Below are 17,144 nucleotides of genomic sequence, written 5' to 3'. Positions count from 1 at the left end.
AATTTATTAGTAAATGTTGATTTCTCTGTATGCACACAAACTGATGAAAAATATTTCTACTAATAATCATTGAAATTTGCAGATAGTAAGAAAAATGCTGCTGGAGAACTTAGAGTTTAAGGATATTTACTTCATATATTTTTGACACATGATGTTGACAATTTGCACTTTAATGGTTATAAAGCTTTAACTTTTTTTATCTCAGCATCTATTGCCTTTAAATAATTTGTCTAACCCTCATCCCACAATTTTCCACAACTGTGAAAATTTAAATTGATAAAAGTTTTAAAAATGCTTAAAGCCAGTATTATCCACCAAAATTATATAAAAGAATGTTTCCAAGCCTAGAAGTAATATACTACATGTAGCACTATCAATATACCGAAGAAAATCAATTAGTACTATAAACACTTGCTTCAAAATACCTACTTGCACTGAAGCCACTAATTCAAATCTTGAATTAATGTGGAAGTTTCCAACAAATCCTTAAAAACAAATACTGACCTGTACAGTTGTATTAAAGAGCATATGATGCATTTTACAGAAGGAGTGTATGCTGGTGTCATTCTAGAAAGGTCTGAGCTACACCTAAAATTTAAGTCCAACTAGCTACATTGCTCAGAGGAGTGAAAAATTCACACCCCGAGACACATGGGGTATGTCTGCATGACAAAATATCCTGCAGCAGTGAGCATCAGAGTCCAAGACTGTGGACCTGGGCTTTGAGACTCACTGCTGCAAGGTTTGTTTTTGCCTGGTAGACAAACCCCTAGTTAAGCCGACATCAGCCCCTGTATGAACATCATTAGGTCGGTGGAGGATTTCTTCTGTCAACAGTGCTACTACCTCTTGAGAGGGCAGATTTACTAGTGACAGAAAAATCCCTTCTGTCACTGAAGCAACTATCTACACTACTGCAGCATACCTGCAGCTGTACCAATGTAGCATTTGTAGCGTAGGCATACCCAAAACTTCCTAGTCCTCAATACCCCACTGTTGTATAATATACTGTGCACCAGCTGGCTACTACCCTTCACTCTAGAATCCGCGGCATGTATATATAGCATGTGCCAAAAAATTTTTTTATATATATGTGTGTGTACACACACACACGTTTTATCCTTTTTGTGTGTATACTCTACTTAATTGGGAATGGCTGCTTTATTGGGACATCTTCTAGGAAAACAATTTAACCTAGTGATAGTAAATGGTAATGAATATTCTTTAAATCAGATTAAATATCACAGTATAACCTCAGTTACAAATGGAAGTTGTTTGTAACTCTGAACAAAATGTTATGGTTGTTCTTTCTGAAGTTTACAACTAAACAGTGACTTAATACAGATATGAAACTTTATTATGTAGAAGAAAAATGCTCCTTTCCCTTTTTTGGAGTTTATGTTTTTTACTGTACTGTATTTGCCTGGGGGGGTAGGGGGAGAGAGATCCTCTGCTGCTGCCTGATTGTGTACTTCCGGTTCCAAATGAGGTGTATGGTTTACTGGTCAGTTCATAACTCTGGTGTTCATAACTCTGAGGTTCTACTTTAATAAGACAGTTTCTTAATGATGATAAATTTAGCTACTTCCAAGTAGCTTGATGATGATTAACCAGCTGGTAAATAAATGTGAAATTACAAAGTCTAGTATTTTAATATTCAAGATGCCAAATAAAGATTAAGAAAACTCAGGAAGTCTAAGGTATGGGCAGTGAGATCCTACTGACTTCCGATGAAATGGCTCCAGTTGAGGAACAGTCTCCCCCCTGTTCACTTCCTTTTAAAAAACCAGAAAACTAAATATAAAAAGCAATGTTCATGTAATATTAAGGTTACATGCTTAGGTACTCATCAGGAAATGCGAAAGTTAAAGTTGAACATGCAACTAAAATTGTGTCACCTTTTACATTTGCAATACAATTAAATCTTTAATTATTGGTAAATTTTTAAGGCTACCCTAATATTGTAACTAGCACTGCTGGAAGTTACTCTTCTATACAAGTTGTTATAGCATGTAGCAATTAGTGGAGTTCTTTTAATAAACGGAATTAGTCTTCTAATTCTGTGTAAGCCTAGATTATCTCCACATGACATTACAGTTACATAGTATTGTTCAAATAATGTAATACAGATTGTTTCTCAAAACAATGGGGCCCTGTGTATTCTGAGGTCAGAAATATACTGCAGAACTGTGCTCCAAAATCTGAACTTTCATTAAAAAGAAAAATATTCCTAGCCATTATGGTAACAGAGAAAACCTTGAACACATGTAACAAGGTTAACTGAAGCAGTATCATCTGCCTGCATTTGCAGAAAGCATGAAACGATAGCTCTAAGATGTGACCTGCTCCATTCATCTCAGTGAGGGCCCTGTTGTTTTCACAGTTTAGCAGCTGTATAATTTGGCATCTGGTCCAAGATGCCATGAAATTTGCCATTTTGACAGCGCCACGCACCAGGCATTAATTTTCTGACACACTGCCCTTTCAGGACCTTCCCGCAACTGCCTCTTGGTCTGCAGCTTTCTCCATAAAGGAAAGGCCAATTGGTTTAATGTATGCTTCCTGCACTGTTCCATGTAGCTAAGCAGGAAGGGGTCTGGGAGCCACCTAGAGAGCACAGAAGGAAAAAATACTCATCCTCAGAAACAATCATGCTATAAAATAAACACATTTTATGTCAATTAGCATTTTCAACCATATGCCAGAGCTATGGCTGTTTGTGGGGGATGGGAAAGAAGACTATTTCATGGGGACAGGAATAAAATGTTGCAACAGAATTTGGTCTTACCGTGCAACTAAGTACACAGGGCCTACATATGGTATCTTATTATTGTGTAGTACTCTATGTACTAACTCTTCCTAACTGTCAGGGCGGTCAAGCACTGGAATAAATTGCCTGGGGAGGTTGTGGAATCTCTATCATTGGGAATTTTTAAGAGCAGTTTAGACAAACACTTGACAGGCATGGTCGAGATAATACTTAGTCCTGCCATGAGAGCAGGGGACTGGACTAGATGACCTCTCACGTCGTCGGACTAGATGACCTCCCTTCCAGTCCTATGATTCTATGTTAGAGGCAGTCTATGAAGCACAAAGAAAAATGTACTTAACAGCATATGACAGAAGTACATTAGAGAGAAATAGTTACGTTTTCAATATCAATATAGATAATATTTTATGATTAAAGTACAATAGCCTTGCAATATCCTACTCACTCACTTGTCTGTGATAATACTTTACTTGGCTGCCAGAAACTAAGATTAGTGTTTTTCTCTATCATCCTAATAAAAGGCAAGAAAATAGATTGTCTCCCCATCCGGTAATCTGTCATAATTTTTCTAAGACTGATTTATAACATGAACTTTGTCAATACTTTTGTCACTAACAGTGCGTTTCATTAATACATATGACTATAAACACACTATTAGTATTATTTAATGCAGTAAAAATTCAAGTTTCTGACAGATCACCCTTTAAATGGTATCCTGTTTTTGCTTTTTGGTTTTCAAGCTCCTATTAAAAAATTGTAGGTTCCCAAAAAGTTTTTTTTTGCTCCTCCACATCTCTTTACAAAGAAGCTTCTCTTTTGTTGAGAAGACAACTGGCTTATTGTAGTGGGAAATGTACATTGAAAAATATAAGGATTTTTTTTTTTTTTTTGCCCACTAAATCATTTCAGTTATAGAAATATTTGGTCCCTCTTCTACAAACAGCTGCACACAGACAAGACTTTTGTATCCACATGTAGGCCATTTGAGTTCAAAGGGGCTACATGCAGGAAAAACAGTCTACTTAAATGCATCTCTTTACAGGACTAGGACCATAGGGCTTACTTGTAATTACAGTAAATACCAAGTTTTCATAAAAAGTTAATTTTTCTAGTTGTTGATAGTAGTCCTTTAAATACTCAGCACCTGGAAAAATATTTTCAGGTTGTAGAATGGGAAAGTTTAGTTTTAAATTTACTTTTAGATTTAAATTTACATAGCTTTCAAATAATTATTGTATATGCATAAATTGTCAAATTCTGGGGTGAAATTAAAGTTTCATATTTTAAGAAAAGTACATCACCTACTCAGAGAAATAAAGTTTAAGACATTTTTAAGGTATTACATTAAAAAAGAGATCTGATACACTTCTACATAAATATATTCAATTATATACATGTTTAATACAATGCTAAGTGCCTTCCCCCAAGAAACAGTATGTGAAACATACATAATAAATTACTGTTCAGAGGCATATTTGTTTCAAAATGTATACTACAGGGGCATTGATACAATTTATAAAATATATCTTAAACATAGAATTCATATCATTATCTATATCATTATGACAAAATTAAAGTACCCAAGAATTAAAACATTATAAGATGCTACACATATATACCTATGATTGGTTAAAATAATATATTTGCATATGAGTGTGTGATTAAATATGCTATCATAATGCATATGCACATGGAAATATTTTTCAAAACCTTGCACGTTAACTTTAATTTTGGCATTTCCAGACTTCTGTGGGATTAACTGTATGACCTTAGCATTGTATTAACTTTTTTTCCTTCATGTACTTATTGTAAGATTCCAGCTGAAGGATGAGAGGAAGGATGATCCGGGATAACAGTCTAGTCCAAGTTGACTGCAGCTGCAGAAGTGCTGGGAAAAGAAAATCAGAATTTCACCATTTCTCAAGGAAACTATTTTGTAGGTTGCCTTCATCTGAAATTCCTAGACATTATCTGTAAATAATATACAAGTCAAGTTAAAAGAAAACTACATTTACGTTGAAGATATACACAGAGATAAAAAGACAACTTACGTTAACATTCTAGTTCTAAATTTTTCCCATTGATTTCAATGCAGAACGAGCATCTTCCTCCTTGAAATTTCTCTTTATTACTATGATGGTTCCTAACCTATAGAACAGATTCCATAGGGGGACACAAGTCTGCTCTCGTGGGACTCTGAGGTTCCATCTGCATGTGACTGATGACATACCTAAGCCTTATGGTACTGGTGGTAAAAAAAAAACCTCCAACAAACAAGCTTCTTCTGTTTCAAGAGGTGCCTTTTCCCCACTCTGTTTTCAACTGGTCCCTTGAGACTGGGGCACCAGGTTAATGGAGCAGCAGGAGATAACAGCAGGGAAACTGCTATATACTCCTGCCTCCACTGCAGAAGCACTCTATTCTGAATGTGACAATATTCATAGTTGTTCTAATCTCTTAAGGCCTGAAGCAAAACCATAGAAATTAATAGAAAGACTCCCATTGACTTCAATGGACTTAGGATCAGGCCCTTAAAAACACTAGGAAGCCATCTCTATCCAAAGGAATATTTCTTGAATGGGACACTTTCACGATATTCTAGTTCAGTCTTACAGACCTTTACGTGCTAGTTAGCGATTTCTATTTACAACATAAGCTCCATTTAACAAACATCAGTCTTCTGAATAACCAGTTACACAAACCCTTTTTTTTATTGACACAAAATAAAGCACGTAACAAAAGTGGCGTCAATGAAGAACAAGTAGATATCCCTTGACATGACAATGCCTTCAGTCCAATGGAAATAGCTTTAAAGTCGTTTGAAAGACAAGAAAGCAACCTAGTGCACTATTCACAACTTATGCACCATATCCACTATAAATGAGATGGTCAATTTTATGAACTTTTTGATTTTATGAACTCCTAAATCCCTAATTATTTAGTAAAACAGGGGGTCGGCTGTATTTGTATCTGGTATTTTTGAATTAAAGGTTCTGACTCAACTACTAATCAGGTTAAAATTGAGAGGTTTCCATTTGCTTTATCCTAGAAACTCTTTACAAAATAGATTTTTGGGATGACTTATTTCGTGGGTGAGTTGGTTAGAACTGAAACAGAAGTACAAGTCCTTCCACCCCCTAAAGGTCCTTACCTAGTTTTTACAATGTCATGTGGATGAGTCCTAATGCTTCTTTCAGGCTGCTTAAAGGAAAAAGTAAGCCGTGACCAGCTATCTTTGACTGCCACAGTTTGAGTTCACTTAAAATTCTTTTGGTCTTTCAAAGCTATATCACTGTTGCAACCTGTTAAAAGAAAAAATTCTGGACACTACTAAAAATCAAGACTTGTAAACCTTACAAAATAAACTGACTTTTAAAGAGTAAATCCTTGTGGATCGTCCTTGTGTCCAAATTTCTCAGTCTTTTCACCAACAAGAGCTATATGTTAACTTCAGAATGCTAAACTCAGAATGACTCATGATCTACATTTGTAACTGTCATCAGCAATTATGACTGATAGAATCCAGGGTATTCCAGCAAATGTAAGGTCTACACATATAACCACATAGACTTGAAAACATCTATATTACTTTATTGTAAATTTGTTTTAAAAATGTAATTGCTAGGTGATTAACTCCACCTAAAAAGCACATTTTGTATAAGGAGAATGCACTACTTGGCTACAACATAAAGGTCTCCATTCCACATGCTGCGGTGAATGTGGCTTTTGCATCAGAGTCTTTTTATCTCATTAAAACATATACAGAATTGGTATATGCATGCAGCAGGTAGGCATATCCAGTTGTCCCAATTCTGGAGGGGGTTTAAAGTAGTTAAGTTTTGTTCCATTATTTGTTTTAAATATTTTAATTTTAATTTAATTTAATATTTTAACTTTAATTTTAAACCTGTTTATATAAAATTCTCAAATTATCAATTACCTGACTCTCTGTCAGTCTGACTCCCAATACACTCATACACATAAAAGTGTGTATTGTTATGGATGCATATTTGATATCTTGGTGATATTTTACATAAATCATTGTCACATAGTGACTGCCCTTTTAAATGGTGAAGATTAAGCCCCACCTGTAACACACTTAGCACACCTCCCCAAGTGAAGTAAATAATCAAAGCCACATAACAGTCAAGTCATGTGCCTAAATCATAACTTTTGAGGAGATAAAAACAGAAGCCTCTAGAGAACCAGAAGAAAGAGAGAAGACAGACAGCCTGGAGAGGCACATGGCAGGAGGAAGTCTGCCTGCAGCAAAGCCCAAGAACAGAACTGTGGATTCCCTCAAGCAAGAGGAAGGAACAGAGTGTCCTGCAAGGGTGATTGGGAAGCCTCAAAAGGAATGGGTTTGGGCCTAAAGGGCCAAGGGAGACAATACTGTATAAAGACTTCATAAACTAGACCCTCAAGAAGGAGGCTAATACTTTAAAGAGACAACGCTGTGAATAAATTCTTGAAAGAATAAGGAGGAAACTGAGCGCAGGGTGCTGTGGCGTGAGAGGGTGTGCTCTCGAATGGCATCCTCTCACAACTGGTACCAGCAATGAGATGACCAGATCCCCATCCCATCAAGGAGCAATGATTGAGCAGAAAAGGCACAGCCCCCTTCCTCTGCTGTGAGACATTCACCTTCCTAAGATGGCATATAGAAGGGTAGCAATGACCCTGGGAGCTCCATCTCCTGTTTTGAGAAGTGACCAAGTAGAAGCCACAACACAGAGGAGATCAAGTGACCAGAAAGGATTAGCCACAGTAGACACTGAAAGGGAAGGCGGTTTGGGATCCTCCCAATTGTGTGCACTGACTGTGAGCAAGAGGTGCATGTGAGATGGGTCTGCTCCCCTATATGAACTAAGACATATCTGGTCTTGCAGTGCACTCAGAAAACTGGGGAGGACCAAACTAATACTGTAAAGATACTCTGTCATTCAATGGAGGGGGCCCAGGGTACTGCAGTATCTAAACAAAAGACTATTTGAACCCAGTCTGGGGCAAGAAAGAGTGAAGCCTAAGGGGCAATCTATTTTGATTGTAGGAAAGTAGAGCATATATAAAAGTGTCCCCCTGCTAAAAATGTGGACTGTGGGAGGAAGATAGAGTCTATAGGAACAGACAAATATGGGGTAGTCAAGGAAACATACCCAGTGTGTAGACTTAAAGGTGAGGGGATGGCCATGGGTTTCAAACTTCCTGGTAGGTATGGGAAATTCCCTGATGTCAAAATTTTGGGGACCTTGAATAATTTCTTAAGGAATTAGATCAGATCATGAGTTAAAGGAACTACATCAGACCACTCAAGGGGCAGAAGAGGGAGTCCTACAAGCCTCCCTGAATGACAACAGAGTTCCTAAATGGTAGATGCCAAAAAACAGTACTTGATTCAAGGGATCTGAAAGGCCAGCAAAACGCTGGCAACAAGAACCATACTGAAGTCAATTTTACAAACTGCAGGTACAGATGTGGTCTTTCTGGAAAGAATCAAATGATCAGAAAAAAGCTCATGAGGCACATATTCAAGAAATAAGATGGAAATGCTCCCAAACTGTGGAGGGGCTGACCGTACAATGAGAACAAATCAAACCAACAGAATAAGACCATAGAAAAAGGATGGGCAAACTATGGCCAGCCAGCCATTTTAATGGAGCCCCCGAGCTCCAGATGGGGAGCAGGGTCGGAGGCCATTCCACATGGCTCCCGGGAGTAGCAGCATGTACCCCCTCAGGTTCCTATGCGTAGGGGCAGCCAGGGGGGTCTGCTCCACAAGCTGCCCCTACCCCACACACCACCCCTGCATCTCCCATTGGCTGAGAACCACGGCCAATGGGAGCTGCAGGGGCGGCACCTGTGGACGGGGCAGCATGCAGCAAAGTCACCTGGCCGCACCTCCACGTAGCAGCTGGAGAGGGGACATGCTGCTGCTTCCAGAAGCTGCTTGAGGTAAGTGCCACCCAGAGCCTGCATCCCTGAGCCACCACCCCACGCACCAACCCCCTGCTCCAGCCCTGATCCCCCTCCTGCCCTCTGAACCCCTCGGTCCCAGCCAGAAGCACCCTCCCACACTCCAAACCTGTTATCCCCAGCCCCACCCCAGAGCCCTCACCACTCCCCACACTCCATACCTCAGCCAAGAACTCCCTCCCACACTCCAACCCCAATTTTGTGAGCATTCATGGCCCACCATATCATTTCTACAACCAGATGTGGCCCTTGGGCCAAAAAGTTTGCCCACTCAGCACCAAGAGGTTTAGTATTTACATATAAACAACACAGTTATATAATAAATCCATGGACAAAGGTCAGTCATCCTTGTCAACTTAGGATCAATCACAAATTACAAGAGACTTCTACAGATTTAATGTTGTCATGCAGCTGCTCAGCTGAGGTAGATGCATGAGGAGTTTCCTAAGAACTAGGCATTAATCAAAGATACATCTATTACAGCACAATATCCCATTATCAGTTACTATATTTTCTTACTGTGATCATCCCTCAAAATTCTGAAATGTTAGGATTTCTCAGTCTTATAATTTAGGTCTTTGTTCAATGCAAAATGAAATAAGATTACCACACAGGCTACTTTAAGTAGTATTACAGTTTAACACAAAACAGAAGAAAATTCAATGTTAAGATCAACATTCCAAATTATGTTTAGAATTAAAGGAAAGGAAAGGAAAATCACTAGTCTCTTATTTGACAAAAAGTTTACCTAGAGATGTTCTGATATGGTTTTATTCAGGTGAGGATTGGGTATCTTTAGTTTATATAAAGTATTTGAAAAACCCATTCATTTTTTCAAACTTTTCAAAGTTATTTCCAAATAAGAGTGTTAACACTGTAATAGACTGCGGGAGCAGGAAAGGCTAAAGATCCCACCAGACCATCTTTTGACATTGGCACTTGGGACTTCAGTTTTTTCTTGACTTGGTTAACTATTTTTTGTTTAAGCCCTTTTGTGATGTAACTCACACTCAACTCAAGGTCTATGATGGGATCAAGGGAATCAGGAAGTGGGAAAGGAAAGCATTGTTAACAGAGTACAGAGGAAGGATTGAGGACAGATGGGCAAAAATGAAGGCTAAAAAGGGAATTTAAAAGGTCATTATATTAATGAGATGTATGTATGTCACAACTTACAAGCTAAGTGAGTGAGGTGTGTTTATTCCTTCTTCCTCACACCCACATTTTGTCTGATTTGACTGAAGGCACCTTAGGGCTAGGACACATCTTATTTAGCTCAAGCACCCCACACACTTTGAGCTTTACATATTAATAACGTAAAGCAGAAAAATACAAATCTTTATTATATAACTGTGTTGTTTATATGTAAATACTACACCTCTTGGTGCTGAGTGGGCAAACTTTTTGGCCCAAGGGCCACATCTGGTTGTAGAAATGATATGGTGGGCCATGAACGCTCACAAAATTGGGGTAGGGGTGTGGGAGGGAGTTCTTGGCTGAAGTATGAGGTGTGGGGAGGGGGTAAGGGCTCTGGGTGGGGCTGGGGATGACAGGTTTGGAGTGTGGGAGGTGCCTTCAGTCAAATATTTCTCCTCTGACACTATACTGATGACAGGCTGATATACCCACCGAGAAAGGGAAACAAAAAAAGATGATGTCACCAGCTCTATTTGAAATAAAAATAATAGAGCTAAAGAAATCTAGTAATTTTTATGAAATAATATTTCTAAAAAGAAAGCATAGGTCTTAGTATTTATTTTCATTTAAAGTTTTGCAACATTAATGATACTTACATTTACAATTTCAAAGAATTCCAGTGGAGCAGTGTGGCCGGATCCCTTACAATATTTGGAAAGTTAGAGGCTATCAGGCAGCATTCATACATTTGAAACACTAAATTCTTTATCATGCTGTGTCAGTCTGAAAATTAACTAAAGAGCAACCTAATGGAAAACTCCAAAAAGCATAATATTTATCTTTCCTTGTTCTATCATTGTATAATAATATATTTTCTGCAGAATTAATCACCATCTGCCTAATCCCCACTTGAATTCATGACCCTCTATTTCACATAGATAATCAGTCCCTCAACAGAAAGTCACAAGTTATCTAGAAAATGTTATATAGTTACAACAGATCTATACTGACTTTAGCATAGGGCACCTTAAAGACAGGTAGAGATAACTGTAAATGGTCCCAAGTTAACTGTCCAACAATCACACAAACTTAACAAATCACTAACAACATGCCCGTACTGCTATACTACTGGCCAGTGCAAAAGGCAACCAACAGTCCTCCACAACAGAGGAGAAGAAAACGGTGTTGCTGCAGATAATTACAGGGGGAAAAATCAGTTAAACTGCCTCACAAAATAAAGAGCAAGTAAAGAGAAATACAGCCTACAAGACAGAGAAGTACACTAGTGTCATGGTATAATTCCCCACTCTGAAACTTAGCGTCCAAAAGATGGGATACCAGCATGAATTCCTCTAAGCTCAATACAATAACTTGTAGCGCTGCCACCAACCAGGAATTCCAGTGCCTGGTACACTCTGGTCCCCTTAAAACCTTGCCCAGGAACCCCCAAGACCCAGACCCTCTGGATCTTAACACAAGGAAAGTAAACCCTTTCCCTCACCGTTGCTTCTCCCAGGCTTCCCCTCCCTGGGTTACCCTGGAAGATCACTGTGATTCAAACTCCTTGAATCTAAAACAGAGAGGACAATGCACCTTCCCCCCTCCTTCTCTCTTCCCCTCCCAGATTTTCCCTGAGAGAGAGAGTAATTCTAACAGAGAGAGAAATTAGGAGGGAAGGGGGAGAGAGAGGCTTTCTCCCCACCAATTCCCTGGTGAATCCAGACCCAGTCCCCTGGGGTCTCACACCAGAATAAAAAAAAACAATCAGGCTCTTAAACAAGAAACTTTTAATTAAAGAGAGAAAAACAGTAAAAATTAGCTTTGTAAATTTAAAATGGAAGAGGTACAGGGTCTTTCAACTATAGACACTGGGAATACCCTGCCAGCCTAAGTATTCAAGTACAAATTAAAATCCTTCCAGCCAAATACACATTTGAACTCCTTCCAGCCAAATACATATTTGCAAATAAAAAAAACCAAACATAAGCTTAGCTCGCCTTATCTATCTAGTACTCACTGTTCGAAACTTATAAGAGCCTGTATTGGAGAGATTGGAGAGAAACCTGGTTGTACGTCCAGCCCCTCTGAGCCCCCAGAGTGAACAACCAAAAACTAACAGCACACACAAAGACTTCCCTCCCTCAAGATTTGAAAGTATCCTGTCCTCTGATTGGTCCTCTGGTCAGGTGACAGCCAGGCTCACTGTTCTTGTTAACCCTTTCCAGGCAAAGAGATATGAAGCACTTTTGTTCTATTAACTCTTACTTATCAGTTTATGACAACTAGTTTCTAAATAAATATTTTTTTTCATTTTTTTTCTTTTCTTTTTTTTAAGTTTCCCCATTAAACAATGGCTAATACCTAAAGGAAGGTTACTGAGTACATTTTAAATCTGACTTTTTTTTTAAAGTTTGCTGTGTCAATAAAGTAGCATGTCCCCCAGAAAGAAATCATGTGTGCAGTAGTGAGCACGTACAGAATTTTACAGACGAACAAGTGACAAAACAATTATCACAATTAGCTTACAACTGAAGGTCCTGAATTTGAAATTTTATTTTATTTTTACTATCAGGCACAACAATTAGAATTCAGTGAGACTACTGGTAATGTTTACTAATCTGTAATTCTGATCACATTAGTGAATATCGTCTTAAGAGTCTTTATTCATAGTCACTGTTATGACACTATAGTCAGGAGGATGGCAACAAACGATATAATGGCCAAGTCCTCTCTTTTACATATTACTTCATATATTTTAAACATTTTAATTTATAATTAAGTATGAAACATATTTGATATACTACTTGCAATTTACAAGTAAGCAAGCTATTTAAAGAAACAATATTAACTTCCTAAATTCCAACTCCTTGACACATCATAGGTGCGAGAACAAATTGTTCTAGTACAGGAGCACAGGAAGGTTTAGGATAAGATTCCAGAAGACTCTGCTACAGAGTCTCCTCCTCTCCTCATCCTGCTTTTTCCATGCCCAGAAAGTCCTGCTTTGAATTATGTTACCTCACTTCTTCTGTATACCGTCAGCTGCTGTACATTAACCCCAAATGAACAGGCTATGTAAGTCTCTAAAAATTTTAGTTGGAAGATATTTCTTGTTTATAGGTAGCAATATCTTATTTCAGAGAAAGTATCAAAGAGGTAGCCGTGTTAGTCTGGATCTGTAAAAGCAGCAAAGAGTCCTGTGGCACCTTATAGACCAGTGGTCCCCAATCTTTTTGGCTGGCGAGCGCCAGCCGAAGGACCACTGCAGCGGTGGAGCACCCGCCGAAATCTGGGAGCGATGCCTCTCGATGACATCATTTGTCGACGGCAAGCAGCGTCAGCGAGAGGCGTCCCCGCCAAAATTTGGGGGCGACGCCTCTCGATGACATCACTTGTTGGCGACAAGCGTCGTCATCGAGAGGCATCCCCGCCAAAATGCCGCTGCGGCATTTCGGAGGGTGCTCTCCCGGGGGCCAGGATGCGGGCGCATTAAGATGCGCTCACAGGCACTGTGTCGGGAACCCCTGTTATAGACTAACAGACGTATTGGAGCATGAGCTTTCATGGCTCACTTCATCGGATGCATACCTGCCTCTGGAAATTTCCACTACATGCATCCGATGAAGTGGGTATTCAGCCACGAACGCTCATGCTCCAATACGTCTGTTAGTCTATAAGGTGCCACAGGACTCTGTTTCAGAGAAAGAACACTTACTACTTTTCCTCAAACATCTAAGAGAGACTGAGTTCTCAAAGTAATGCACTACTATTTAAAAATACACACAGACACACCAAGGAAAACTAATACATATACTAGAAGAGAATCTCATTAGTTCTACTTCATTAATCTGCAGAGCCAGTAATACTTGAGGGGGGAAAAACGTCTCACTCCAGTGCCCACATGGAGACTTGCTGAAGTCAATGTTGTTCCGCATGGATGCAGGGGTTCACTCATTTACATTCAGTTGCAGTCTCTAAATCTCATTTAAACCAAACTACACTTTCAAAAGTGAACACAGGGCATTTTGTGATGCTGTATCCTTGACTGTGGGGGAGGGCAAGAGGACTCAGCAAACATTAATTAGTATGGTTCTACTTTATTTTTAAAAAATCCACACACTTTCTAATAAGGAGGTTTGAATTTAATGATTTAAATGCAAATCAAGGGCTCCTACAAGCACTTATGCATGTGAGTAATTTTACAGGATCAGGGCTCAGTTTTGTAATAGAAAAAAAATTCCAGTCTAAAACTCTGAATGCTAAATTTCAGCCTAGAGTGATTGTTTATAACCAAGCTATACATCCCGAAAATAGGGTTATAACAAAAAGATCATAAGTATAATTATAGCTACACAAGCGTCCCACACTCTCTCCTATTATAATATTCCTCTTTTGTAAAAAATTCCTAAGTCGTCTTAAAGTCAATCCGAATATTTGTTTTTAAACAAAGGAATGGATACTGGGCCATGACAATTCAAGTTTCTTACAATTCTGTAGGGACAACAAAATTACCATTTATATTTCCATTCTTGTCTTCTTAATGGTCTCAAGGAATTCACGGCACAGAACACAGAAAGCAGAAATTGGTGATGCCTACATATACCATGCAACAGAGGAAAATCTGAACATTCCCACTTCTTTACCCAAGAAATTTCCAAGCAAACAATCCACCACACATTGCCAACCCTTCACTGTCTCATGAATTACAAGCGACTAAAACTGGACGTGGAAAGTCGTAATAGGAAGTGCAATGGATTCCTCATAAGCAACAAATTTTGATGCATACATATATTATATAATGCCCACACCAAATATTGTCTATAGTCTGACACACATGCCTTAAACAGCTGAGATGTCTCGAGCCTCCCACAATTAAGGCTTCCCCAAAATCATTTACACTAGGTTCTTCAAAATAGGGCGTGTGTCAGAGCCGTTAGTAATTAGCCTAAGCCTGTGGTTTTTGGTCCCAGAGGGTAATGTTTAATAAGCACTACGTGTACAGTATATTCAGGCGCACATACTGCCTTTCCGATCTCTTTTGTTTTGGTAGCAGCCAAACCCGAGACATCCTAGAACCGCCGCCTCGCTCCTCTGCATTCAGCATTTGGCTCCAGTTAGCTGCCCCACCCCCGAGGATGCTAAGGGCTGCAGACATGCGGAGGAGGCGGCTGTTATCTGTCTGCGGCGCCTTTGCTCTTCCCTCCCCAGCCCATTGCAGCACCCGAGAGCGGGCGGACCCCCGCGCCTCCCAGCACTCAGGCGGCACCGGGGCAGTGCCTGAGGGAACACGCCCCCGGCACAGCGGGTCACTCACCGGCTCCTCAGAGGGTCTCTCCCCTCCGCTTCTTCTCCCCGCATCCAGCACCTCCATCTGCCCCCACTCCGGGGTCCCCCAAGTGAAGCGCTGGCTGGGGCGAGGAGCGGGGTCTGGGCTCGCCGGGGCGGGGAGTGGGGTCTGGCCGGGCTCTACGGCGGACGCTCGGTCGCTGCCCTTTGTTCGACGACGGGGCTCACTGGGCCCCGGCGCGACTCCCCCTCAGCTGGGGCTGGGCCTCCTCCCGGCGGCTCCCTCCCACTCCGCGGCGCCTCACACGCCGGCCCGGCCCGCAGCCCAGTCCCGCTCTGCTCGTGGCCAACTGCCGACGCCAGCGGCGGCAACAGCAGCAGCTCAGGCCCGCGACCCGGAAACTCATTGGCAGCAGCCGGGGCCAGCAGCGCCCGGACGGGAAGCGGATCTGCCGGCCCAGGGGGAGGGAGCTGGGCGGGGCCGGCTCGGTCTGTGCCTGGGCGGAGCAGGGGCGGGCTTGGACCCGCGCGACGCGCTGGGGGTTGCGTCCAGGTCTCCCGGGAGGAGGCGAGTCTAGACGCCACCGGGTAAGAAAGAGGCGGACGGAGCCGAACGCGGGCCGGGGCCGCTCGCCACCTCCGCCTGAGCCGCTAAACAAGCAGCTCAGCGGCGCCGTGTTATCTAACTGGGGAACCGACCTGGTGAGAGGGGGCCCGAGCCCCCCCCTTCTGACCCTTCCCCGGCCCGGCTGCAGCCAACAAGCATCAGCTCCTGTAGCTGCTTTGAGGCGGGGCAGAGATCAACAGGCCAGAGAAAAGTTTGGGGACCGTCTCCCCACCCGAGCCTGGAGAGAGAGGGGACTGGGCTAGAGTGTCTCTGCCGCGCCTTTGCCTTCCGGGACAGGGGAGACGTTTCCCCACCCAGCCTCCCTCCACAAAGACCTCTTTCCCGGAACAGCGTTTAGAGCGGGCTAGCTAGTGCTTAGCATCGTCTCGCTTAATGGAGCTTGGAAGGGCCTGAGGGGGGTTTTTCTGTGTGCGTCTCTGCCCCTTCAGCTGACGAGAGTGGTTTCCTCTGCTGTTTGCTGTCTCATTACTGAAACAATCGCTCATCTCAGTTCTGCGCAGAGTTAAATTTCTCTTCAATTCAGTGACCGCACTCGCTTGTGACAGACACATCAGACGCTACCTGTGCTGTGTTATAGAGACCTCCACTTCATTGTTTTTCTGTTGAGCGCTCCCGCAGTAGCTGTAGAACCCTTACTCACATATGGAGATCCACTATCTTCAGTGGGGCTGCTCATGTCAGTAAGAAATACTTTCTGCACTAAATGTTTGCAGGATCTGGACCTTAACTAATCGCTTTGTGCAGATTGTGTCTGGTTAACCTATGGGGCACTGTGCGCAGCACCGAGGTCTGAACGAGGAAGTGAGGTATGCTGTTCCCATCTCCGATTCTCAGAAATGATGGGTTTGTCTCTGATAGAAAAGATATCGACGAATGTATGTAGTTGCTTGTACCCAAAAGGATGCCCAAACCAATTGTAAATACAAATGAAAGGAGTTTTTCTGACACAGTCAAGTCAGAGGAATGTATGTATATTAAAAATTACATTTTTGAAGCTAAAACTTAGAAGTAAGACTTGGGAGGGAGATCCATAGAATAATGTAGTATGTACTTCTTCCTTCACCGACAATTCAGATCTCACTAGTAGCCAGCAGCTCTGAGGTGAATCTTGGCTCTTTTTCCTCCTTTGGGAGACCACTAAAGCAAAGACTTTCCTACAAAGAAAGGATAGGAGGTGTCTGGAAAGGGTCAAAAGACCTTCACTAGAAAACAAATGAAAGCAATTTAAATCACCAATTTTAATTGTGAGTTAAATCAGCAAGCCTTGACTTCAGTCATCAAATATAATCTTGTTTTGCATTTGTGCTTTTTAGTTATCTTCCTAAAGGTTGTTTCTCATTGGTTAGTAAC

The 17,144-nt window shown here is 41.2% G+C and overlaps 2 protein-coding genes across 13 annotated transcripts in view; one reads left to right on the top strand and one right to left on the bottom strand.

Moving 5' to 3' along the window:
* ANKIB1 (ankyrin repeat and IBR domain containing 1) overlaps nucleotides 1-15,533 on the bottom strand; it is a 168,192-nt gene extending 152,659 nt beyond the window's left edge. For 2 of the 5 annotated variants that reach the window (XM_050939502.1, XM_050939505.1), the window contains exon 1: nucleotides 15,195-15,532. The gene's annotated coding sequence lies outside the window, so the exon portion shown is untranslated. Of the gene's footprint in view, nucleotides 1-15,194 lie in introns of all 5 variants that reach the window. The other 3 variants (XM_050939506.1, XM_050939507.1, XM_050939504.1) reach the window with 2 other exon arrangements.
* The window catches only part of KRIT1 (KRIT1 ankyrin repeat containing), a 44,835-nt gene continuing 42,880 nt past the window's right edge, over nucleotides 15,190-17,144 (top strand). For 6 of the 8 annotated variants that reach the window (XM_050939541.1, XM_050939537.1, XM_050939540.1 and 3 more), the window contains exon 1: nucleotides 15,668-15,754. The gene's annotated coding sequence lies outside the window, so the exon portion shown is untranslated. Of the gene's footprint in view, nucleotides 15,209-15,657; nucleotides 15,755-16,222; nucleotides 16,471-17,144 lie in introns of those variants that run through there. The other 2 variants (XM_050939539.1, XM_050939538.1) reach the window with 2 other exon arrangements.

Source organism: Gopherus flavomarginatus, chromosome 2, assembly GCF_025201925.1.
Source record: "Gopherus flavomarginatus isolate rGopFla2 chromosome 2, rGopFla2.mat.asm, whole genome shotgun sequence".
In the NCBI taxonomy this organism is placed as follows: Eukaryota; Metazoa; Chordata; order Testudines; family Testudinidae; genus Gopherus; species Gopherus flavomarginatus.
Note: the sequence above shows the minus strand (reverse complement) of the source record. Positions and strands in the feature narration are given on the sequence as shown.